The sequence below is a fragment of the Salvelinus sp. IW2-2015 genome, unplaced genomic scaffold, assembly GCF_002910315.2.
Source record: "Salvelinus sp. IW2-2015 unplaced genomic scaffold, ASM291031v2 Un_scaffold1831, whole genome shotgun sequence".
NCBI lineage: Eukaryota > Metazoa > Chordata > Actinopteri > Salmoniformes > Salmonidae > Salvelinus > Salvelinus sp. IW2-2015.
In genome coordinates, this window is record NW_019943202.1 from 134,468 (window position 1) to 162,102 (window position 27,635).

Consider the following 27,635-nt stretch of genomic DNA (forward strand, 5'->3'; position numbering starts at 1 on the left):
TAGAGGATGCCTGGTCATTCTTTAAAAAGTAATTTCCTCAACATCTTAGACAAGCATACTCCGTTCAAAAAATGCAGAACTAAGAATAGATAAGCCCTTGGTTCACTCCAGACCTGACTGCCCTCGACCAGCACAAAAACATCCTGTGGCGAACTGCAATAGGCATCGAACTAGTCCCCGCGATATGCAACTGTTCAGGGAAGTCAGGAACCAATAAACACAGTCAGTCAGGAAAGCAAAGGCCAGAATTTTCAAGCAGAAAATTTGCATCCTGTAGCTCTAACTCCAAAAAGTTCTGAGACACTGAAAAGTCATGGAGAACAAGAGCACCTCCTCCGCTCCCCACTGCATGAGGCTAGGTAACACGGTCACACCGATAAATCCGTGATAATCGAAACTATCAACAAGCATTTCTTAACGGCTGGCATGCCTCCTCCTGCTACTCCAATCTCGGCCACAGCTCCGCCCCCCCCCCCCCCCCCCCCCCCGCAGCTACTCGCCCAAGCCTCCCCAGCTTCTCCTTTACCCAACCAGATAGCAGATGTCCTGAAAGAGCTGCAAAACCTGGACCCATACAAATCAGCTGGGCCTTGACAATCTAGACCCTCTATTCTGAAACTATCCGCCGCCATTGCGGCAACCACTTTACCAGCCTGTTCAACCTGCCTGCCTTTCATATCGTCTGAGATCCCCCAAGGATTGGAAAGCTGCCGCGGTCATCCCCCTCTTCAAAGGGGAGACACCCTGGACCCAAACTGTTACAGACCTATATCCATCCTTGCTCTGCCTATCTAAGGTCTTCGAAAGCCAAGTTAATAAACAGATCACGCGACCATCTCGAATCCCACCGTACCTTCTCCGTTGTGCAATCCGGTTCCGAGCCGGTCACGGGTGCACCTCAGCCACGCTCAAGGTACTAAACGATATCATAACCGCCATCGATAAAAGACAGTACTGTGCAGCTGTCGCTAACTGGTGCTAGCTTCGTGGCAGTGGCGTTAGCCACTATAGCCAATCGGTAGCAGCGGTGATCCGGTGCCAAGGTCCAGAGTTTACAGCAAGGATCCGGTGGAGTATTGGGCTCTAGCCGTGTATGAGTGGGGTTCGGGTAAACAGCTGAGTAGGCCGGGGGGTGGGCCTCAGAGATAGCTTCGGTACTGGGTGCCACGGAGGGTGCAAGCTAGCTGTGAGCTAGCTAGCTGCAAGCTAGCTGTGAGGATCAGAAGTAGTGGCTCAGGGATTACGGCAGGAATCCGGCGTTGTTGTGGAGAGACAGTCTGATGCTGGTAGATTGGCGAGTAATATCCAGGCTAAGAACAGGGCTGGTGTCTGTGCAGAAGGTAAAAGCCGCTAGCAGTGGCTAAAAATGACTAAATAGCTTGTAGCTAATTAGCTGGTTAGCTTCTGTAGGTTCTTGAATGTGTTCCAAAGTAAAAAATAATAGCAATTCCGTATCACATTGGGTGAGGCAGGTTACCGGCAGGTTAACGGAAGGTATAATCGAATGAAAAATCGAAAATAGATAGAATTTTTTTGTTGTTGAAATATATTTAAAAAATACGAAGAAATACAAAAGTACACGAGAGGACGAACAAAACACGCCTACACTGCTACACCATCTTGGAAACTACTCATGCCACATTCAATGCATACAAAATAGCTGATTAGACACACGCACCATTCAATCTGATCGCCTGCACAAACTACCTCACTTCGTTGCTTACATGACTTTGTCCACCACCCTGTTCTCATTATCCTCTGCCTCGACCAGGCTACAACCTATCCAAGCCATAATTCTCACCGCATTGATGATAAATATCTTCCTCGCTTGGTGACGAGGCAGGCATCTGTAGGCTACATGTCCAGTGGTGATAATATGTTGACATGGTGATGAATTGTAGCCACCGCTATAGCCTAGTTTTTCGAGGGGAGAATAAATTAAATTCATTTTTTTAAACGAAGAAAAAGTATTTAGGCTTCCAGCCTTTCCTGGCCTTAGCAATGGATATGGCATATGTAATATATGCTCATACTGCGCTCTCACTTTTTGTATGGCGCTATTGTATCAAATACACCGGATTTAGCGCTTCAGGTTTCCTGCCCTGTCTCACACGTGCAGCCCCGCATTCAAGCTAATACCAAAGCCTCTTTCAGATAATAATACATGTAATATAGATGATAATAATAATTATACAATTAGCAATAATACTATAGATACTCACTGCTAGTACTGTAGGAAGAACGTTTTATAAAGCCTCATAAGAAGCAGACATTGCGGTATTTATACATTGTGGGGTGTAGAGGTTCACAACAAAATGCAACAATCCAATTCTAGAACAGCAGCATAGAATTCTGGGACAGCGTGCTAAAAGAACTCACGCTGTAATGGCCGTTATTAATATTTAGAACTTACGTGTCAAAAGGTTAAAAAACAATGAACATAGTGCCAAATCCTGTCGTTACTACGCTGCATGAATATGCTGGGAGCTAACTAACCAGGTTCAATGTTAGCTAGCTAACATTAGGCTCTAACTAGCAAAGCAAACGGCTCTGGTATATGAATAATAATGTTGTCAGCTAGGGAGCCAGCCAGCTAACGTTAGCTAGCTAGCTAACAGTACACTTTAGCTTAAGACATGTAGCTAGCTAGCTATGTAAATAATGAACCTAACTAGGTAAACAGTGTTTAAGATTACACACGTCACGTAATGTTAGCTAATGAGCCAGCTAGTTAAACAACAATGAACATAGCACCAAATCATGTCTTTACTACACTGCATGAATATGCTTGGAGCTAACCAACCAGGTTCAATGTTAGCTAGCTAACATTAGGCTCTAACTAGCAAAGCAAACATAATGTTGTCAGCTAAGGAGCCAGCCAGCTAACGTTAGCTAACAGTACACTTTAGCTTGAAATGAAACCACTTTGTCAAAATTGGAAACGTGTGATATCTGAAAATGTACCTAGCTAACGCTAGACTATCTTACCTGTATACATCATCATGCTTGATGGACGCATCTCCTTGTCACCCTTAGTTTGAAGATGTTACCCCGGAGACAGGTGTTTTCTCCATCTCTTTAGCTATTGTCGTGGTAATTTCCTGTATTACTAAATAATGAGAGCCAACCACACACAAGTCAGAGTTATATTATAAAGTCCATCTTTAATTATATATGAGCTTCACCATAGCCCTTTTTGACTCTCAGATCAATTCAGTGTCTATAAATGAATTCTCTGAGAGTTCTTACAATACAATTCTTAGTTTCCTTTATAGAAAAGATACACCCCTCTCAACTTACATGACGAATAACAGATCTTAGGAACATTACAAAGAACCTTTTACTTGAAAGAGGAGTATCCCATAGCTAGACAGCATTAGCTATAAATTATCGTTCAGTTTGGTCTCCTAAAATGAGATTTCAATCTCGTGCTTGGTACCAAAACATTACCTCATCCATTGGCATATATCAATTGTCAATTCTAGATACTCCCATCTCAAATACACCCCCTCCTGGACAAGCTCAGAAAGGGGAGTGATTCTCTAGGTCATAAACCATGAAAGATAAGTTGAACACATCAGAGGGGTAATATAATGGTTCCAGACACTGCCATTCTCCTCCCCTCTCTGGGCCCCAAGTGACTTTTCCCTAGAGAGAAAGGCCAATGCAACTGCTCACAGTATAGTCCAAAAAGAAGACAGACGGGCGGCTCAGATGGCGCTGGGCAGACGGGCGGCTCAGACGGCGCTGGGCAGACGGGCGGCTCAGACAGCGCTGGGCAGACGGGAGGCTCAGACGGCGCTGGGCAGACGGGAGGCTCAGACGGCGCTGGGCAGACGGGAGGCTCAGACGGCGCTGGGCAGACGGGCGGCGCAGGCGGCGCTGGGCAGACGGGCGGCACAGTCGGCGCTGGGTAGAAGGGCAGCGCAGGCGGCACTGGGCAGACGGCAGACTCTGGCCTGCTGAGGCGCACAGTAGGCCTGGTGCGTGGTGCCGGAACTGGTGGTACCGGACTGGGGACAAGCACCACTGGGTGAGTGCGGGGAGGAGGAACAGGGTGTACAGGGCTCTGGAGACGCACAGGAGGCTTGGTGCGTGGTGTTGGCACTGGTGGTACTGGGCTGGTGCGAGGGGCTGCCACAGGCGGACTGGTGCGTGGAGAAGGCACCGGATAGACCGGACCGTGGAGGCGCACTACAGGACTCGAGCACTGAGCCTGCCCAACCCTACCTGGCTGAATACTCCCCATGGCCATGCCAGTGCGGCGAGGTGGAATCAGTCGCACTGGGCTATGAATACGTATGGGAGACACCATACGTAGGGCTGGTGCCATGTACCCCGGCCCAAGGAGACGCACTGGTGACCAGATGCGTAGAGCCAGTTTCATGGCACCTGGCTCGATGCCCACCCTAGCCCGGCCGATACTAGGTGCTGGAATGTACCGCACCGGGTTATGCACACGCACCAGGGACACCGTGCGCATCTCTGCATAACACGGTGCCTGCCCGGTCGCTCTCTCTCCACGGTAAGCACGGGGAGTTGGCTCAGGTCTCCTACCTGGCTTAACACCACTCCCCGTGTGCCTCCCCCAATACATTTTTGGGGCTGCCTCTCTGGCTTCCAGCCGCGCTAACGTGCAGCCTCCTCATACCACCGCCTCTCCGCTTTCGCTGCCTCCAGCTCAGCTTTGAGGCGGCGATACTCACCAGCCTGTTTCCATGGTCCCTTGCCGTCCAGTATTTCCTCCCAAGTCCACGAGTCTTGTGTTTTCGGCCGCTGCTGTTGCTGCCCGTTACCACGCTGCTTGGTCCTATTGTGGTGGGTAGTTCTGTAACGGCTTTCTTCTGTGGACGAAGGAGAGGACCAAAGCGCAGCGTGGTTAGTGTTCATCATGTTTAATAAAGACAATAAACGTGAACACTACAAAATACAAAACAACAAATGTGAAAAATCCGAAACAGTTCTGTCTGGTGCAGACACACAAAGACAGAAGACAAACCACCCACAAAACCCAACACAAAACAGGCTACCTAAATATTGTTCCCAATCAGAGACAATGACTAACACCTGCCTCTGATTGAGAACCATATCAGACCAAACATAGAAACGGGAAAACTAGACATCCAACATAGAATGCCCACTCAGCTCACGTCCTGACCAACACTAAAACAAAGAAAACACAAAAGAACTATGGTCAGAACGTGACAAACAGTGTGTGAAAACCTTGTGAAAACTTACAGAAAACGTTTGACCTCTGTCATTGCCAACAAAGGGTATAGTATTGAGATAAACTTTTGTTATTGACCAAATACTTATTTTCCACCATAATTTGCAAATAAATTCATTAAAAACCCTACAATGTGATTTTCTGGATTTTCTTTGTCATTTTGTCTGTCATAGTTGAAGTGTACCTATGATGAAAATTACAGGCCTCTCTCATCTTTTTAAGTGGGAGAACTTGCACAATTGGTGGCTGACTAAATACTTTTTTGCCCCACTGTACCATTATATATTGAAACTTTTCCAAATTTCAATGAGTTTATTTAGCAAATTTCTATATGTTATTATCCGAACTTCAGATGAACACTTATTTCCACACTCACACAACTCTCATATCACAATTCACACAGTACTGCTCCCAAAACACACAATCAATTAGGAACATTTTCTAATTTCTATCTCAGAGTTAGTTCCTGGGACAATGTAACTCATACATTTGCATCTTACAATACTTACCCAGGGCACTATTTTCATAAACTTATTTACATATTCTTACTGATTTCACTAGTCATAGGTGTCCCTTTTTCAGAATCCCGTATTTCGAGGTATTTTGCTACATCCACAATAACATCTGCTAAACACGTGTATGTGACAAGTAACATTTGATTTGATACCCTAGGCTTTTAACTAGTCCTACCTAGTCTCACTAGTCATAGATGTCCTTTTTTCAGAGCTCCATACCCTAGGCTTTTAACTTGTACCCCTTAAGTCTTCAGTTAAATTAATTGTTTCCAAGAAATATCAGCCTCACCCTTTATATATCTATGTTCGAGATCCCATATTCACCCACTAATGCTCTCCTCTTGGATCTTAAGCAGGTCCCAGCTGAGTGCGGGCTTCCCTGAGTCTCCTAATTTAGGTGACTCCTGTGTACAGTTTAACCCAGGTCCTCAGGAGCAGTCAGCAGGTGATAGTATCTGCTGTGAAGACTGTTCTCATTGTATAGAAACCAGGGTTTGGTCCCCAAGACGAGGTTCTTCTTATCAGCTATCCATACCAGAGCCATCTTCTGCCTGATACCTCATAGTACACAACCACCAATTCAATCTATGGAATGTAGGCTGTAGGTTTAACCTTTCACGAGCCTCTACCCCGGGTTCCCGGGATCACCCCCACCCCCCCACACACTGATTAGCATAGCTAGCATAGCTTCACAAGTAGATAGTAGCATCTAAATATCATTAAATCACAAGTCCAAGACACCAGATGAAAGATACAGATCTTGTGAATAAACCCATCATTTCTGTTTTTTAAATGTTTTACAGGGAAGACACAATATGTAAATCTATTAGCTAACCACGTTAGCAAAATACACCACTTTTTTAACTACACCATTTTTTTTCCTGCATCAGTAGCTATCACTAATTCGGCAAATAAAGATATAAATAGCCACTACCAAGAAAAACCTCATCAGATGACAGTCTGATAACATATTTATGGTATAGGATAGTTTTGTTAGAAAAAAGTGCATATTTCAGGTAGAAATCACAGTTTACAATTGCACCGACCATCACAATCGACTAGAATTACTACAGAGAGCAACGTGTATGACCAATTTTCTCATCATAAAAATTTCATAAAAATAGACAAAGCATAGCAATGGAAAGACACAGATCTTGTGATTTCAGACAATATTTCAGATTTTCTAAGCGTTTTTCAGCGAAAACACAATAAATCGATAAGTTAGCATACCACATGTGCAAACGTTAGTAGAGCATCGATTCAAGCCAAGAGAAGCTATAACGTAATCATCGCACAAATATATTAATTTTTTCACTAACCTTCTCAGAATTCTTCCGATGACACTCCTGTAACATCATTTTAAACATACATATAGAGTTTGTTCGAAAATGTGCATATTTAGCCATACAAAACCGTGGTTATACAATGAAAATAGTAGCAAATCAAGCCTCAAAATGAGGGACGTCAGCTTTCAGAGTGATCTAGTTTAATCGAAAGCTATCATATACTTGACTAAAAAATACAGGGTTGACAGGAATCGAAAGACAAATTAGTTTTAATGCAACCGCTGATTTACATTTTTAAAATTATCCTTACTTTTCAATACAGGGTTCGCCAAGTGAAGCGATAACAAACAAAATGGCGGAATATGCGTTTAAAATATTTAGACAGAACAACGATTTATCATATTAAATATTGCTTACTATGAGGTGATTTTCCATCAGATTCTTGGGCAATGTATCCTTTCTTGGGTCTAATCTTCTTTTGGTCGATAGATGTCCTCTGTCCTTCGAAATGTCCACTAACATCGACCGAGACCCCGAAACGTGCCCAAAGCTTGAAAGTGCACGACAAAGAAATTCCTCAAAATCGCACTAAACGGATATAAATTGCTATAAAACGGTTCAAATTAACTACATTATGATGTTTTTAACAACTATAACGAGTAACAACATGACCGGAGAAATATTACTGGCTAAACAACCATTTGGAAGGAGGCAAGTCCGATGTCCATCTGGCGTAAGACGCGCGAAGAGAAAGAATGGTACTTCCACGTTTTGTTGTTTTATAGTGGCTCTGATTGCGCAATCGACTCCATTCAAACCGTCATGACGTACAGACACCCAGAGGAAGACGTAGGCAGTGTCGGTTTCTCCATAGCATTTACAGGCACCTTAAAACCGACCCCAGATCAGGGGTCAAAATTTCTGAAATCTGACTCCCTGTCAGGAAAAGTGCTGTAGAAGTAGTTCTGTACCACTCAGAGACAAAATTCCAACGGCTATAGAAACTAGAAAGTGTTTTCTATCCAATAATAACAATAATATGCATATTGTACGATCAAGAATTGAGCACGAGGCAGTTTAATTTGGAGACCAAAAAATGCTAATGCGGAACAGCACCACCTATAGTTTTAATCACCAAGCCATCATAAATCAATTGCCAGCGCCAAGCCCCAGAGGCCCAACCCAGTCTCCCACACAGACAAAGATGAGAGAGTACTGAGAAACCTTATTCGATGCATAAACAGTATTATAACATAATCTTGTAATTTTCTACCATAACGGATAAATACTTTTAGGCTCCACTGTTGAGATTGAGGAACCTTGATTGATGATTCTGGATGCAGAAGGCTGGAGTACTAGTTCGGCCTGCTGCTCTGTTGATGGCATGTGTATAGTTTAGCCTGTCTGGGTGTGTCCTCTGCTGAAGGAGTGGGGCTGCAGTGGGGTCAGGAGTGGTAGATGCCTGTTCTGTGTGTGTCCCCCAGGATAGGGAAGGGAGTTGTGTGAGATTTTCTGGTGGGTGGTGTATTATTTGGTAAGGGGGCTCTGCATGCAATCTGACAGGAGTCCCAGGGTTGAATGTGTAGTTGGGCATAAGATATTCCTAATCCTTAAGAGTCTATGTGTTAATCTAATTAACATAATAAAACCATTCCCATCAAAATACTTCAGTTTAAGCTAAATATTGGACAGACACTTCAAAACCTTATTCCTTATGATACATTTTTGGACTGTCTGTTTTTGCCATTTATGAGTGTCTTATTCAATGTGTTTCTATGGGCTATAGTAGTAAAGGACAAATTCAATATTTTTTAATTTTTAATTTTTTTTAATTTTTAATTTTATTTTATCCCCTTTTCTCCCCAATTTTTCGTGGTATCCAATCGCTAGTAATTACTATCTTGTCTCATCGCTACAACTCCCGTACGGGCTCGGGAGAGACGAAGGTCGAAAGCCATGCGTCCTCCGAAGCACAACCCAACCTAGCCGCACTGCTTCTTAACACAGCGCGCCTCCAACCCGGAAGCCAGCCGCACCAATGTGTCGGAGGAAACACCGTGCACCCGCCCCCCTCGGTTAAGCGCGCACTGCGCCCGGCCCGCCACAGGAGTCGCTGGAGCGTGATGAGACAAGGATATCCCTACCGGCCAAACCCTCCCTAACCCGGACGATGCTAAGCCAATTGTGCGTCGCCCACGGACCTCCCGGTCGCGCCGGCTGCGACAGGCCTGGGCGCGAACCCAGAGACTCTGGTGGCGCAGCTAGCACTGCGATGCAGTGCCTTAGACCACTGCGCCACCCGGGAGGCCCCACAAATTCAATATTTTAATCAAATCATTTATAAACATTAAAAAAATACCAAAACAAATAGCTAAATGATCCATGGTATGGCCATCTTAACACAATTCCATATGATAGCTTAGTAGAACCCCCCCCCCCCCCCCCCCAAAAAAAGCATTGATTTTTAGAGATTAATCTTTTTCCCTCTAAATAAACATCTTTCATAGTGGAACTAGCCATTGGAGTCACACAAGATGACAATGTTAGCCTTCTTCTTCTGCACGAATGGAATGCTACAGCTGTGGTCTGTGGTGTCTGGTCCTAGGGCTATCAGTGGTGTAAGTAGTTGGAGTAGCTGGGGATACAGCTTTGGTTATCGGTGTTGTGGCGGAAGAATCAGAATTAGTTGTGTAACATAGATAATTAAGATGTCTTATCTGCATAATATGCTTATGTGATATACTTGTTATTAGAATGTATCCCTTTGGACTCTGGTGTTGGCAGTTGCACTTCCTCCCTCAGCTGGTCCTCAGTCACCTGGGGCCCAGAGAGGGGAGAGGTCAGGCTTGTCTTTCACATGTCCCTGGTGCTATGCAGATTATCAGAAAGGAAAGAGGACAGGAGGGAACATTGTCTTCATATGTGAATGTGTCTACCTATTCTTAAACCATGTGAAGGGATGGCGTGATTAATGAGGAACCAATTACTTGTCTCCACAATGTCTGTGCGCTAGTCACTCCCTCCTTTGGCATTGGGGGATGTGTCTGGTAGTGTCTGGAACCATTCTATGTAATCTCTGACGTTGCACTTATCCTGGGTTAGTGTATGACCTAGAGGCTCACTCCCCTCAGTGAGCTTATCCAGGAGTGGGGTCAAGAAGGGGTTTTACTTGAGATGGGAGTATCTGGAGTTGACAATTGATTTGTGCCATTAGACAAGTTGGTGTTTTTGTGCTATGAAGTACCAGGAACGAGATTGGAACCTCGTCTTAAGGACCAAACTTAACGATAATTTATAGCGAATGCTATCTGGCTATGGGATACTCCTTACTCATTTAAAAAGTCTCACCTTGTGACCCATTCAAAACATCTGTGGTTTGTTATGTCGACTAGGGGGTGGATCTTGGATATAAAAGACCTTTGTACTTTTGTCTCGCCGCTTTTCAACAAATCATCAGAGACTGTGAATCGTCGACCAGCCATTGCTATTGCAAAGCACTCACTATTAAAGATTTAGTTTAAGTATAACTCTGACTTAAGTTTGTCTCTCCTCATTTGATAGTAAAGAAATGAACCACCACAGTGTCCAGAATGATCATGATGTGTGTCTGTTTTAGGGGTGAGGTAAGTCTATATAAACAGTGTGTAGACCAGCCATACTCAACTCGCTGACTGCGGTCCGAATCCGGACCCAGAACGGGGTAATACAGACCGTGTATTTTTTTGGGGGGGGGGGGGCTCGTCCGGCTTCGACTCCTGGTATCATATAAACACAAATAAGACATGGAAAAATATGTAGAATTGCAGGAAATCTGCTTTATAACCGCAAAAAAAAATCTGCCCCATTCAAAATGTGTAGAATTGGTTGGAGACCAGGTTGCCATGCTCACCGCTCTCAACTTCCTGTTCTACCTGGCCGACCTGGCCTACTCTGCTCGCCTGAAGTTTGTCAATGTGTGAGAGAGGAGTGAGGAGAGAGAGGAGAGGGAGGAAAGGCATAGGGCGAGGTTATTGTTAGATAATTGCAAACAAACTTGGCACAACTAAATATTAGGAAGGTGTCTATAATGTTTTGTACACTCTTTGTATATACCTAATAAACTCTGTGTTTCATTTGATTTTTTCAAAAGTTTTTGCTTAATGTTTGAGTCTTTCAATAGTATTAAGGCTCAGAGGGCAGTCTTTCTGTGTTTCTGAACGACTGATCTTATCAACTGAACACTATTGTTTCTCCCTTTATAAGGAAGTTATTCAAACCATTCTTACCTGGCATGAATATATGGTCTGACAGGTCTTTACATCCAGACTTAAAATAATTTGATGATGTCAGAAAGTCCCTTTAAAGTTTGATCCTCCGATCAACACTGATAATCACTTTCTCTGAACTTAAACTTTAGATACAATATAACAGAAAGGCAGAGAAGTTGCTTAGAGAGCTCCTATGTTCCTTCACTCCTTTGGATCAAACAAATAGTCACGTTTGCTCAGACAGAAAAAAGTCGGTTTTTCAGTATCATGAAGGCTTCCTCACACTCCTCAGTCCACTTCACAGGGTTGCTGGCCACCTTTGAAGTGAGGTTGGTCAGAGGGACAGCGATGGCTGAGAACTGTGGAATGAATCTCCGGTACCACCTTGCCAGACCTAGGTAGGACTTCACCTCTTGGTTCTAGGTTGAGGGCTGTTCCTGATGGACTCCACTTTGTCCACCTGAGGCCGAACTTCACCCTTACCCTGCTGGTAACCCAGGTACTTTGTCTCCTGTTTCGCCCACTCATAACCACTTCCAGGCACATCCCTCAATTTTTTACCAAAGCAGAGTTGACCATTGTTATTGTTTCAATTAAGGACTCTAGCTTTAATATATTATTTAAGATACAATTATTTACAAGAAATTAGTTACCAGTTATTTCATGAATGACAAAGAGATCCGTAAGAGATCTTTGTGATTATACATGTATATTACCATAAATTATATGTACGGTATCATTAAAAGTCATTCAAGTCATAATAATAACCACTCCCTATAGAGTTAAACCCAATGAGGAATGTTCTGCTGGGGAAAACCGGAATCGGGAAAAAGCAGTGCAGGAAACACCATCTTAGGTGAGGAAGTCTTCAAGATAGGTAATTCAGCCAACTACGAAACGTACAAGTGTGAAGTAAAGACCAAGATCATCAATGGAAGAAAAATCACACCTGGATTATTTGACACAGAAATCCCTGAAGAGGAGCTGAAACCTGAACTAGTGAAATGTATTGTAGAGTGTTCTCCGGGACCACATGCCTTTCTCATTGTGCTTAGAGTGGACAGGTACACAGTCCACGAGGAACAAGTCATCGCAAAAATGGAGGAATGTTTTTCACCAGAGGCCTTCAAATATGCCACAGTTCTCTTCACTTATGGTTACTAGCTGAAATGTAAAACCATTGTCTGGCGAAGACACAAAAACAGAAAACAACTACCCACAAAGCATCGGTGGGGAAAAGTTACCTAAGTATGGTTCTCAACCAGAGACAATGATAGACAGCTGCCTCTGATTGAGAACAACACCCGGCCTAACACAAAGAAATACAAAACATAGGAAAATGAACATAGAATGCCCACCCAAATCACACCCTGACCAAACCAAAATAGAGACATAAAAAGATCTCTACGGTCAGGGCGTGACAGTCTGAGTGTCTGGTTGAGGTGTTCTGCTAGTGTCCACTGATACTGTATTTATTCTGCATGCAGAAAGTATTCAGACCCCTTGACGTTTTCCACATGTTGTTACATTACAGCATTATTAAAAAATGTATTGAATTGTTTTTTTACTCATCAATCTATACATAACACCCCATAATGACAAAGCAAAAACAGTGTGAATTTCTTTTTTTTTTACTGAAATATCACATTTACATAAGTATTTAGACCCTTTACTCAGTATTTCATTGAAGCTCCTTTGGCAGCGATTACAGCCTTGAGTCTTCTTGGGTATGACGCTACAAGCTTGGCACACCTGTATTTGGAGAGTTTCTCCCATTCTTCTCTGCAGATCCTCTGAAGCTCTGTCAGGTTGGATGGGGAGCGTCGCTGCATAGCTGTTTTCGGTCTCTCCAGAGATATTAGATTGGGTTCAAGTCCGGGCTCTGGCTGGGCCACTCAAGGACATTCAGAGACTTGTCCCGAAGCCACTCCTGTGTTGTCTTTGCTGTGTGATTAGGGTTGCTGTTCTGTTGGAAGGTGAACCATTGCCCCAGTCTGAGGTCCTGAGCGCTCTGGAGCAGGTTTTCATCAAGATTCTCTCTGTACTTTGCTCCGTTCCTCTTTCCTTCGATCCTGACTAGTCTCCCAGTCCCTGCCACTAAAAAACCTCCCCACAGCATGATGCTGCCACCGTAGGGATGGTGCCAGGTTTCTTCCAGATGTGACGCTTGGTATGCAGGCCAAAGAGATCAATCTTGGATTCATCAGACCATAGAATCTTGTTTCATGGTTGAGTGTCCTTTAGGTGCAAACTCCAAGTGGGCTGTCATGTGTCGTTTACTGAGGAGCGTCTGGCCACCCTACAATAAAAGCCTTATTGGTGGAGTACTGCAGAGATGGTTTTCCTTCTGGAAGGTCTCCCATCTCCACAGAGGAAGAGAGCTCTGGAGCTCTGTCAGTGACCATCGGGTTCTTGGTCACCTCCCCGATCAAGGCCCTTCTCCCCCGATTGCTGCCCAGCGCCATGGCGGCCAGCTCTAGGAAGAGTCTTGGTGGTTCCAAACTTCTTCCATTTAAAAAGGATGGAGGCCACTGTGTTCTTGGGGACCTTCAATGCTGCAGACATTTTTGGTACCCTTCCCTGGATCTTTGTCTCGACGCAACATGGTCTCGGAGCTCTACGGACAATTCCTTCGACCTCATGGCTTGGTTTTTACTCTGACGTGCACTGTCAAATGTGGGACCTTATATAGATATGTCTATGCCTTTCCAAATAATTTCCAATAATTTGAATTTACCACAGGTGGACTCCAATCTAGTTGGAGAAACATCTCAAGGATGATCAATGGAAACAGGATGCACCTGAACTCAATTTAGAGTCTCATAGCAAAGGGTCTAAATAGTAATGTACATTTGCAAACATTTCTAACAGCCTGTTTTCACTTCATCATTACGGGGGTATTGTGTGTAGATTGATGAGAGAAAAAAAATGTTTTAATCCATTTTAGAATAAGGCTGTAACGTAACAGAATACTTTCCAAATGAACTGTATATGCATGATGAGTGTCTGGTTGAGGTTCTATACTAATGTTCACTAATACTGTATTTCTACTATATACTTTATAAACACTGTGTTTCATATTATATTTCCTCCTTGAGTGTTTATGCTAAATAATAAACTATGTTTGAGTCTCAGTGGTATTAAGGGTCAGTAGGCAGTTTTCTGAACAACTGATCTGATCAACTGAACAATTGTCCCTGTATCTTCTTCAAGGAAGTTACTCTCCCTTTATAAAGGCATTATTCAAAATATGTTATGAATGTATGAAAACTTGTCAGACCTGTTGGGAGGATGGGCACCTTTGTCCTATACTGTAGGTAGATTTTGTACAAGGGCACAGATTCTAGAGACCTCAGCATTTATCCCTTGATTGACTCTCTGTTATAAGTTCACTCTCAGCAGAGGAGTGTAGAGAATGATTTTGGCAGTGGGGTATTTATGTATTGCTGTTATTGCCACTTGGGTCCAAACCTTGGCTACATCAATCCTTCCTGTGCTGATGTCACTTGTCCCTGTGTGGATGATGATGTGAAAGGTCTCTCCCAGGGTGCATTCTGACAGGGCAGAGTCCCAGGGAAGAATGTATTGTTGGGCACTAGATCTTGTTAACTTTTTACCCTTCAAATTGTCTTTCACTGAGGAACTTGCCGTTGGAGTCACAAGATGACAAAGTTAGCCTTCTTCTCCTGCATTGACTGTGTGCCACTGTTGTGAGCTGTGGTGTCTGGTACTAGGGGTATCAGTGGTGTAAGTAGGTGGAGTAGCCAGAGGTACAACTTTGGTTATCAGTGTCATGAATGATGATGTGTGTCAGTTGAGGGTGAGGTACAATAGGTCAAGTCAAATCAAATGTTATTTTTCACATGCGCCGAATACAAAATGTGTAGACTTTACCGTGAAATGCTTACTTACAAGCCCTTAACCAACGATGCAGTTCTGAGTATGTCACCTATTTATGTATTAATGTATTTCACAACATTAAGTGTTAGATGATTGTAAACCAACTTGCTGCTTGCCGTCACTTTGTGAGAGAGATTGTCACATTAATGATGTACCGTTGCTACGTCACAGGCATTTTGAAAAGTAATTTGTACACCATCATATCTGTGATCTGATCAGCCGGTCAAAGTCTGAGTGTCTGGTTGAGGTTCTCTACTAATGTCCACTAATACTGTATTTCCTCTATATAGCTAATAAACTCTGTTTCATATGGTGTAAAAGAAGTGTGAATTTTGGATTCTGATGGGATATGACAGTTGAACTGAGCTCATGAGGCATTTATAAGTTAAGTTCTTTGAGAATCAATTGGTTTATATAAGTAATTTAAAAGTCCCAAAATGGATGCACCAATCATAGATTGGTCTTGCAATTAACCCTTAAGCTACCGACTGGGGTCATTTTGAATTCAAAGGCATATTTTTGATCACATTGCAAAGGTGTATTCAATTCTTCCAATTTTACATGAATCAATCCACTTGTTCTTAATACATCTAAATGGTTGTTCAATGTTACAGTATAAATATGGACTTCTTTTGACCCCCCCAAAAAACACCTGTCTCCAGCTATAGTATTTTGATAAATAGGACATTTTTATCTAGTTTTCTCTGGAGACATAAGTTACCGATACCCCCAGAGGGTGAACCGGGACCGGTAGCAGTAATATTGACCTGAGAGACAGATCACCTGCAGAGATGGAGTCCCTTATGTACTCACCTATGATTATACCTAATTATATAACAGGGGGTACTGGATACAAATTCTAAATTATCTTAGATGTATGCATAGTTGCTGTCAAAACAGCTCATGTACATAAGTGGTATGAATACTTGGTAGATCTGCAATACAGAAACCAGCTATTCTTTGAATGTACACATAGTCCTGTACTGGTGTGTATTCTCAGAAAATGAGTTATACCAGAATTCCTATAATATCCTCCAATATTCTATATGTGAAACTTATGATACTTTAGTTGTTAGAACATTTGGTTTGAAGTGACATTGAGGACTTGGTCATGTTTTTTGAAGAATGCTGTAACGGCAGCCTTCCTCCTCTTCACGAGAAGAGAAGGTGTAGCAGGGATCGGACCAACACGCCGCGTAGCCAGTGCTCAACATGTTTAATAAAACGTAACTGTGAACACTTACAACAATACAAAAGAACAAATGTGGCAAACCGATACAGCCCTATCTGGTGCAGAGAAAACACAAAGACAGGAAACAACCACCCACAAAATCCCAACACAAAACAAGCCACCTAAATATGATTCCCAATCAGAGACAACACAAAACACCTGCCTCTGATTGAGAATATTAGGCCAAACATAGAAACATAGAAACAGACAAACTAGACACACAACATAGAATGCCCACCCAGCTCACCTCCTGACCAAACACTAAAACAAGTAAAACACACAAGAACTATGGTCAGAACGTGACAGTACCCCCCTTCTGAGGTGCGGACTCCGAACGCACCACCTTAAACTCTAGGGGAGGGTCTGGGTGGGCATCTGTCCGCGGTGGCGGCTTCGGCGCTGGACGAGGACACCACTCCACCATTGTCTTTGTCCCCCTCCTTAGCGTCCTTTGAGTGGCGACCCTCGCCGCCGACCTTCACAAAGGGCCTAGGAACCTTCACAAAGGGCCCCACCAGACTAGAGAGGTAGCTCAGGCACAGAGCGGTAAGCTCAGGACAGAGAGGTAGCTCAGGGACAGAGAGGGGGTTTAAAGGAAAAAGGCTTTCCAGGAACCCCCAAACAAAAAGAAAAGGAGGGGGTTTAGGCCGCTGCAGGAAGAAGAGAGTAGCTCCGGACTAATGGCAGCTCCGGACTGAATGGCAGCTCCTGACTGGCGGGCGGCTTCTAATCAGCTCCTGACTGGCGGTGGCTCTAGTAGCTCCTGACTGGCTGGCGGCTTCTGGCGCTCCTGACTGGCGGGTGGCTCGGCGGCTCCTGACGCTGGCGGGCGGTTCTGGCGGCTCCTGACTGACGGACGGCTCTCTAGCGGCTCCTGACTGACGGACGGCTCTAGCGCTTCCTGGATTGACGACGGCTCTAATGGCTCGGACAGACGGGCGGCTCTGACGGCTCGGGACAGGCAGGCAGCTCAGATGGTGCTGGGCAGGCAGGCAGCTCAGATGGCGCTGGGCAGGCAGGCAGCCTGCAGATGGCGTTGGGCAGGCAGGCAAATCAGATGGCGCTGGGCAGGCAGGCAGCTCAGCTAGTGCTTGGGCAGACGGGCAGCTCAGAACGGCGCTGGGCAGACGGGCAGCGCAGGCGGCGCTGGGCAGACGGGCAGTGCAGGCGGCGCTGGGCAGAACGGCGACTCTGACCTGCTGAGGCGCACAGTAGGCCTGGTGCGTGAGTGCCGGAACTGGTGTCACCGGATTGGCGACACGCACCACTAGGCGAGTGCGGGGAGCAGGAACAGGGCCACTGGACTCTCTCAAGGCGTACTATAGGCTTGCTGCGTGTGTCGGAAACTGGGTGGTACGCCCGGGCTGGAGACACGGCACCACAGGGAGAGTGCGTGGAGGAGGAACAAAGTTCTGGAGACGCACAGGAGCCTGGGTGCGTGGTGTGGCACTGGTGGTTACTGGACTGGAGCGAGGAGGCTGGCACCGGGATATACCGGACCGTGAAGGCGTACTGGCCCCCTTGAGCACCGAGCCTGCCCAACCTTACCTGGTTGAATGCTCCCCGTAGCCCGACCAGTGCGGGGAGTGTGGAAATAACCGCACATGGCCGTGGCTGGCGAACCGGGGACACCATGCCGTAAGGCTGGCGCCATGTACACCGGCCCGAGGAGACGCACTGGGGACCAGATGCGTTGAGCCGGCTTCATGGCACCTGGCTCAATGCTCAGTCTAGCCCGGCCGATACGTGGAGCTGGGATGTACCGCACCGGGCTATGCACACGTACAGGAGACACCGTGCGCTCTTCCGCATAACACGGTGTCTGCCCGTACTCTCGCTCTCCACGGTAAGCCCGGGAAGTTGGCGCAGGTCTCCTACCTGACTTAGCACCCCCCCCCCCCCAATACATTTTTGGGGTTTCTTCTCGGGCTTCCTACCGCGCGTCGTGCTAACCTCATTCGCCGGTATCCCTCCGCACAATTGCTACATCGAAATCCCAGGCGGGCTCCGGCACTCTCCCTGGGTCGACCCACCACCTGTCTATTTCCTCCCAAGTGGTATGACCCAGATCCTGCTCACGCTGCCGAGCTAGCTCCTCAAAACGCCGCCTCTCCGCTTTCGCTGCCTCCAGCTCCGCTTTGGGGCGGCGATATTCCCCTGGCTCTGTCCAGGGTCCTTTTCCATCCAACTCGTCCTCCCAATTCCAAGAATTCTGAAATCGCTGCTGCTGCTGCTGCTGCCGCTGCTGCCCGTTACTACGCTGCTTGGTCCGAGTTTTGTGGGTAGTTCTGTAACGGCAGCCTTCCTCCTCTTCACGAGAAGAGAAGGTGTAGCAGGGATCGGACCAACACGCAGCGTAGCCAGTGCTCAACATGTTTAATAAAACGTAACTGTGAACACTTACAACAATACAAAATAACAAATGTGGCAAACCGATACAGCCCTATCTGGTGCAGAGAAAACACAAAGACAGGAAACAACCATCCACAAAATCCCAACACAAAACAAGCCACCTAAATATGATTCCCAATCAGAGACAACACAAAACACCTGCCTCTGATTGAGAACCATATTAGGCCAAACATAGAAACAGACAAACTAGACACACAACATAGAATGCCCACCCAGCTCACGTCCTGACCAAACACTAAAACAAGTAAAACACACAAGAACTATGGTCAGAACGTGACACATGCTGCCATAGCCCCTACCACTCCCATTGTTTATCCAACAGCAATGCTAATGCTGGCTGTGGGGTAAGTAAATAAAGAAAACTAAGCCATATTTTTGGTCATTTTCTCTCAGGACAAATAAAAAGTGTACAGAAGTCTAACCCTCAAGGCATTCTAAAGACACACCTGAGAATCTAGGAAGATCAATTAAGTTAACAAAGTGGGACATTTTCTCTGAACTTAATCTTCAGATACAATATAACAGAAAGACAGAAAAGTGATTTAGAGAGCTTTTACGTTTCTCCACTATTTTGGATCAAACAGATATTCAAGTTTTCACACTTGGACAGAAAAATATTGTTTGTAGTTCGTTTAGCAATTGAGTCAAGTAGTTTAGTAGATTTACTGTATATACATTTTGTTTATCAACTTTTAAGCACCCCCCTTATAGAGTCAAACCAAAGGAGGATTGTGCTGCTGGGGAAAACAGGAAGCATCAAAAGCAGTGCAGCAAACATAGTCTTTGGAGGAGGAAAGGAAGAGTTCTCCATAGACAGTTTAGCCAACTCGGGAATACACAAGTGTGAAGCAAAGACCAAGATCATCAATAGAAGAAAACTCACTGTAGTAGACACACCTGGATTCTTTGACACAAACATACCTGAAGAGAAGCTGAAACCTGAACTAGTGAAATGTATTGTAGAGTGTTCTCCGGGGCCACATGCCTTTCTCATTGTGCTTAGAGTGGACAGGTACACAGTCCACGAGGAACAAGTCTTCGCAAAATGGAGGAATGTTTTTCACCAGAGGCCTTCAAATATGCCACAGTTCGCTTCACTTATGGTTACTGGCTGAAATGTAAAACCATTGGGAATTTTGTGAAAGCTAATAAGAAACTGAACAAGCTTGTGGAGAAATGTGGTGGCCGTTGTCACGTCATCGATACCTGGAACAACAGTCAGCAGGGTCAGTACAGGAACAACCAGTACCAAGTAGCAGAGTTACTCAACACCATAGAGAAGATAGTGAGAGAGAACAGAGGAGGGTGCTACACCAACAAGGTGCTCCAAGAAGTGGAGGGAGACATACAAGCAGAGGTAACGAGTCTTGAGGAGGAGTCAAGTGGACAGATGTCGAGAGGAGAGAACAGAAATGAAGCCAAGAGAAAAGCGTGGAAGAAACTTCAGAAAACATTGAAAAACATAGCAGCACGTGTAATGTTAGGAGTTTCATTGGAGTTGAAGGGCCATTAACATTAGTACTCTCAATTATTGCAATGCCACTGATAACCTTAGGAGGACTAGGAGTAGCATTAGTAGGATTAGCCGGAGGAGCAGCAGCAGCAGGAGTAGCAGCAGAAGGAGGAGGAGCAGCAGGAGGAACAGCAGGAGGAGCAGCAGCAGGAGGAGCAGTAGGAGCAAGAGGAGGAGCAGTAGCAGCAGAACTGAATGTTCAAACAAATAAAGAAAATTCAGAGAAATCAAACATTATAACAGGTCCTAGTTAACAGTAGCAAATGTTTAATTGAATGTCTGTTATTTTCAAATAATTGCAAGACAAATATTTTCCTTAAAATCTAAATTATGTAATGAGTCAAATTGGAAAAAAGAGCACGCAAAAAGAAAACATGACATTATATAAGACATGAATGATTATAACATGTCATTATAACACTGTATGAGTTGAAACCACTGTAGACTGAGAAGAGGCTCATAAAATATTATTTACCAAGACAGATTTCTCACAGCTTAATAGCTTTAGATTGATCAGTGACATCAGCTCATTTGTGGAATTGTGGATCACTGTGATATTTTTTGGTATTTACTCTTTTAAATGATTACAGTGGGACTGTGACCTGGCATGTATTCTGTTGATTGAATTGCTTGCAAAAACAATAAACAAGCTACTTGTTCACAATCTGATGGATATTTCTGTGTACATTACAATATCTTGTTTTAAGAGCATCTCTACCTCGAGGGCAGAAACAATGTGAATGGTTAAGTTTAGGCAAGAAATGTGATTGGTTGAGTTTAAGCAAGCAATTCCAATCATATTGATATAAGAGCAGATCTGCCTCAAGGGAAGAAATGTATATGATTGGTTAAGTTTATGCAGAGGGACCTTGGCCAAATCGACCCCTAAGCCCTAGACCCTGTGCACTTGTGGACATTTGTTTGGTATAAGGTGCAATATGGTGTACCTTCCACCTAGCCTATTACAGGGCGAGGTGGAGCTATTACCATATTTCTTACACCTGTCAAATCCAGTGAGATCTCCACAAGTCCATAGGGTGTAGAGGTTAGGGGTCGATTTGAAATTTGGGACTTTGTGTATGGCGACCTGCTTGTTACACTCCTCACGCACCACCAATCTGACTCCTAGTGTGCAACTTAAATTTTTTAAATCAATCTGACTCCTAGTGAGGCCTTTCTTATTTTCACTCTCACTGGTTGCTGTAAGCTCCACCCACTGACTGTTGACCTTTCATCCAACCAACCACATTAATCCTACCCTTTATCTTCCCCAAGAACAAGACTGAATAAGGAAAACTCCACTGAGCTATTTAGAAGTCTAGAGCATTGGTTGCCATATTTTCATTTCTATATACTGTAGTTCCACCGACTGTCGTCATTGATATATAGGGATATCTACTGTCATCATTGATATATAGGGATATCTACTGTCATCATTGATATATAGGGATATCTACTGTCATCATTGATATATAGTGATATCTACTGTCATCATTGATATATAGGGATATCTACTGTCATCATTGATATATAGGGATATCTACTGTCATCATTGATATACTGAACACGTTGTGTTGTTTTATGCAAGAAACCATTTTACCAAATACAATTCATTATTATTTCCATTATATTATTACAGAGAATCAGACAAATTATGCTACCCTCTGCCTATTGGCTACTTAGCTTATTCAAGCATGTCTCAAAATACAACACTGCCCCTTTAAGACATAAAAAAACGCTCTTTACCTGACTCCCTTTTCAAAGATGGCTAGAAATGTACATGTTTTGTGCTCTTGTAGGAAGCAATCACTCCCATATAACAAATGTGCACACGTGGCTACATGCAGCTCTTGCTTTGGTCTCTAACCAAGTTATAATAATCTCGACCAATCATTCAGTAAAACAGTCCAGTTCAAAGTGAATGGCACAAATACATATATGGCAATGGTCTATTTGCATATGGGCCTAGTGCAGCTCTGATTGGTTATGGCGCACTGGTCTGTGCAGAGTACGGGCCTGAGCCGAGCCTGCCAATGCAATAGAATCCAACTCTGATGCGTTCTGCCTACAACAACATTTCTTGTCTAGTTAGTTTTGCATACTAAGTCTTGCATAGTTTGTTTTGTTTCGGTATGTTGCATTGAAAGTGACTAATATTGTGTTGATTCGATTACAATTCCCACAGTAAAGGGAAACGTTGGTGGTGTCAACTAACGGGGAAAACTCCAGAACTTCGTGCTTCTCTGCTCGGCTTTATATTTCTTCTGCACAGCAGTCCCTGGGAAGCTGCACACCCGCACACGTGCACAGCTTAAAGGGAACATTGGAAGGGACTAACTCAACTTGTCCAATAAGAAACCCTTGTTTTTGTTTTCCGTTGCAAAATGTTTTGCTGCGGCCAGGTACATGCCATGCACCTACTACAGTGTAAAACGCTTTGCTGTGGTGTGCACTAATGAATACAACCCAGCTCCTTATGAGTGTTAGGTCTAGTAATTGATCACCTCATTTTCTTTTCCTGATCACGTTCTACTCCTCCGGTACACTCGTGCTCACACTAAAAAAGATATGACAGTCAGAGAAAGCTATTCCAGCTGTAACTTACTAGGCTAGTCAGTATACACACAGTAATGAGGAGATAGAAAGCCCTGGGGTAAATCTCAATTGTATTTCCTTGATTCCTCCATTTTGAGAAGGAGGCAAGAAGAGAGGATGCGAGGAGTCAAGAAATTACAATTGAGATGCACTCCTTGAATTCAGTCTGAAAGAAGAAGGCATGTCTTCCTTGACGTCGTCGCCCTCTGGTGGCGTTGGTGTTTACTGTCAGTCTCACAGCTCACCACTAGTCTCTCAGCGTCATCCTTTTTCATTGGGYCAAAGCTAAKATTCTCCTAAATCAACTAGCCTTCCTAGACATTGCCGGTGTCTGAAAMGACAACCTATTCACTATATAGGGTACTACTCTTGACCAGAGCCATATGGGGCCTGGTCAAAAGTAGTGCACTATATCTGGGAATAGGGTGCCATTTTGGACGCAGTCACTCACATCTAATATACTCATCAAATGTTTTCATKCAATTAACTGAATGCAACGTACACTGATAGCATCAGTCTGATACTTCACAATCATCCTCATCATATGCTTCTCAGCAACACATTCCTCTTCAGTGTGTTTAGCTCTAAGCCTGGCTTCCCTAATGCCTTGTTACTGTAAGTCCCTCATTACTGGGTCTATTAGCCAGAGAAGAGCTCTTTAAGAGCCTCCCTTCTTCTCTGGGGCGAGGGAGAAATACACAGGAAGCTGAACTAATGTCTACATCTCAGATCTAGAGGGACCTAGACCAGTGGAGGCTGCTGAGGGAAGGACGGCTCATAATAATGGCTGGAATTGAGCAAATGGAATGGCATCAAACAAATAGAAACCATGTGTTTCTGTTACCATTCCACTGATTCCGCTCCAGCCATTACCAAGAGCCCGTCCTCCCCAATTAAGATGCCACCAATCTCATGTGGCCCAGATACAAATGTAGCGTACTGTCCTGTAGACCGGGTCCACACAGAAATGACAAGTTTGTGATATAAAACTAGGTAAGACAAATGGACCACCTTGGCTGGTTTCTCGGACTCAGATAGACCAAGGATACTCCTAGACTAGTCCAGGACTTAACTAAATCTGTGTCTGGGAAACTGTCCCATAGTGTCAATACCGTRTTCCATCCCCCTGTTCAATGGGGGCCTAGTTACTCATATCTAGAGGTAGAGGGAGCGAAACAACCAAACTGAGATGAGATAGAAGTGTGGTTAGGAGGATGTGCTGGATGCAGTGKTAGGTGTGGTACTTGCCCAAATMATCTCTCTCTCATCTAGATGTCACTGGGATATGAATAGCAATATAAAAATAATACATGTTATTCTTACCTACTTGTTTTWTCWCACATTTTCATATTTCTTCCCGTTACCTTTTCGGAGCCGGGACGCGCACTTTWMCGCAGCGCAACCACTTCATCWAGCTAGCGAAAATGATTTTCTCACAAATTCCCATGCGACATTTGGTAGTATGWYATGAATTCATGCCTTCATCCTCATGCCCCCATCGGCGATGTTCTGGAATGTCCCCKTGTATTTAAAGAGTAGGTTATGGTCGCGCTCCCGTGCTTAGAYGTTGCATGCATCAACCAATGGTTGCGTGCACGTCATAGACTTGCGGATTGCTATAATGTACATTCAGATTTTTTTAAATATATATTTATATATATATATATATTTTTTAAAGTTACAGCCTTATTCTAAAATTGATTAAATTGTTATTTTTCATCAATCTACACACAACACCCCATAATGACAAAGCAAAAACAGTACATTACAATAGAACCGGTTTGTACAGGACAGCACATTACTATAGAACAGGTGGGACAGGACAGAGCAACATACTATAGACAGGTGGGACAGGAAGACATTACTATAGAACAGGTGGGACAGGAAGCACATTACTATAGAACAGGTGGGACAGGACAGCACATTACATATAGACAGGTGGACAGGACAGCACATTACTATAGAACAGGTGGACAGGATATACATTACTATGAACAGGTGGGACAGGACAGCACATTACTATAGAACAGGTGGGACAGGACAGCACATTACTATAGAAAGGTGGGACAGAGGACAGTACATTACTATAGAACAGGTGGACAGGACAGTACATTACTATAGAACAGGTGAGACAGGACAGTACATTACTATAGAACAGGTGGGACAGGACAGCACATTACTATAGAACAGGTGGAACAGGAACAGGACAGGACATTACTATAGAACAGGTGGGACAGGATAGTACATTACTATAAGAACAGTGGGACAGGACAGCACATTACTATTGAACAGGTGGACAGGACAGTACATTACTATAGAACAGTGGGACAGGACAGCACATTACTATAGAACAGGTGGGACAGGAACAGTACATTACTATAGAACCAGGTGGGACAGGACAGTACATTACTATAGAACAGGTGGGACAGGACAGCACATTACTATAGAACAGGTGGACAGGACAGTACATTACTATAGAACAGGTGGACAGTACATTACTAATAGAACAGGTGGGACAGGACAGTACATTACTATAGAACAGGTGGGACAGGACAGTACATTACTATAAAGACAGGTGAGACAGGAAGCACATTACCATAGAACAGGTGGGACAGGACAGCACATTACTATAGAACAGGTGGGACAGTACATTACTATAGAAACAGGTGGGACAGGAAGCACATTACTATAGAACAGGTGGGACAGGACAGTACATTACTATAGAACAGGTGGGACAGTACATTACTATAGAACAGGTGGACAGGACAGTCATTACTATAGAACAGGTGAGACAGGACAGCAATTACATAGAACAGGTGGGACAGGACAGCACATTACTATAGAACAGGTGGGACAGTACATTACTATAGAAACAGGTGGGACAGGACAGCACATTACTATATGAACAGGTGGGACAGGACATTACTATAGAACAGGTGGGACAGGACAGTGCATTACTATAGAACAGGTGGGACAGGACAGCACATACTATAGAACAGGTGGAACAGGACAGGACAGGACATTACTATAGAAACAGGTGGGACAGGATAGTACATTACTATAGAACAGGTGGACAGGACAGCACATTACTATTGAACAGGTGGGACAGGACAGTACATTACTATAGAACAGGTGGGCAGGACAGCACATTACTGTATAAGAACAGGTGGGACAAGGACAGTACATTACTATAGAACAGGTGGGACAGGCAGTACATTACTATAGAACAGGTGGGACAGGACAGCACATTACTATAGAACAGGTGGGACAGGACAGTACATTAACTATAGAACAGGTGGGACAGTAAACATTACTATAGAACAGGTGGGACAGGACAGTACATTACTATAGAACAGGTGGGAACAGTAACATTACTATAGAACAGGTGGGACAGGACAGTACATTACTATAGAACAGGTGGGACAGGACAGTACATTACTATAGAACAGGTGGGACAGGAATGGACATTACATAGAACATGGAACAGGACAGCACATTACTATAGAACAGGTGGGACAGGACAGTACATTACTATAGAACAGGTGGGACAGGACAGCACATTACTATAGAACAGGTGGGACAGGACAGCACATTACATAGAAACAGGTGGGACAGGACAGGACAGAACATTACTATGAACAGGTGGGACAGGACAGGACAGCACATTACTGTAGACAGGTGGGACAGGACAGTACATTACTATAGAACAGGTGGGACAGGACAGAACATTACTATAGAACAGGTGGACAGACAGTACATTACTATAGAACAGGTGGGACAGGACAGGACAGTACATTACTATAGAAAGGTGGGACAGGACAGAACATTATATAGAACAGGTGGACAGGACAGAACATTACTATAAAGAACAGGTGGGACAGGACAGTACATTACTATAGAACAGGTGGGACAGGGAACAGTACATTACTATAGAACAGGTGGGACAGGACAGTACATTACTATAGAACAGGTGGGACAGGCAGTACATTACATATAGAACAGGTGGGACAGGACAGACATTACTATAGAACAGGGGACAGGACAGGACATTACTATAGAACAGGTGGGACAGGACAGCACATTACTATAGAACAGGTGGACAGGACAGCAACATTACTATAGAACAGGTGGGACAGGCAGTACATTACTATAGAACAGGTGGACAGGACAGCACATTACTATAGAACAGGTGGGACAGGGCAGCACATTACTATAGAACAGGTGGGACAGACAGTACATTACTATAGAACAGGTGGGACAGGACAGCACATTACTATAGAACAGGTGGGACAGGACAGCACATTACTATAGAACAGGTGGGACAGGACAGACATTACTATAGAACAGGTGGGACAGGACAGACATTACAATAGAAACAGTGGACCAGGACAGGACATTACTATAGAACAGGTGGGAAGGACAGCACATTACTATTAGAACAGGTGGGACAGGACAGCACATTACTATAGAACAGGTGGGACAGGACAGTACATTACTATAGAACAGGTGGGACAGACAGGACATTACTATAGAACAGGTGGGACAGGACAGACATTACTATAGAACAGGTGGGACAGGACAGCACATTACTATAGAACAGGTGGACAGGACAGCACATTACTATAGAACAGGTGGGCAGGCAGTACATTCTATAGAACAGATGGGACAGGACAGACATTACTATAGAACAAGGTTGGGACAGGAAAGGA

General features: G+C 44.2%; 1 pseudogene; it reads left to right on the forward strand.

Moving 5' to 3' along the window:
* The first annotated feature begins 18,039 nt into the window (after positions 1-18,039).
* LOC139024743 (GTPase IMAP family member 4-like) lies at positions 18,040-20,175 on the forward strand (annotated as a pseudogene).
* Positions 20,176-27,635: the final 7,460 nt, after the last annotated feature.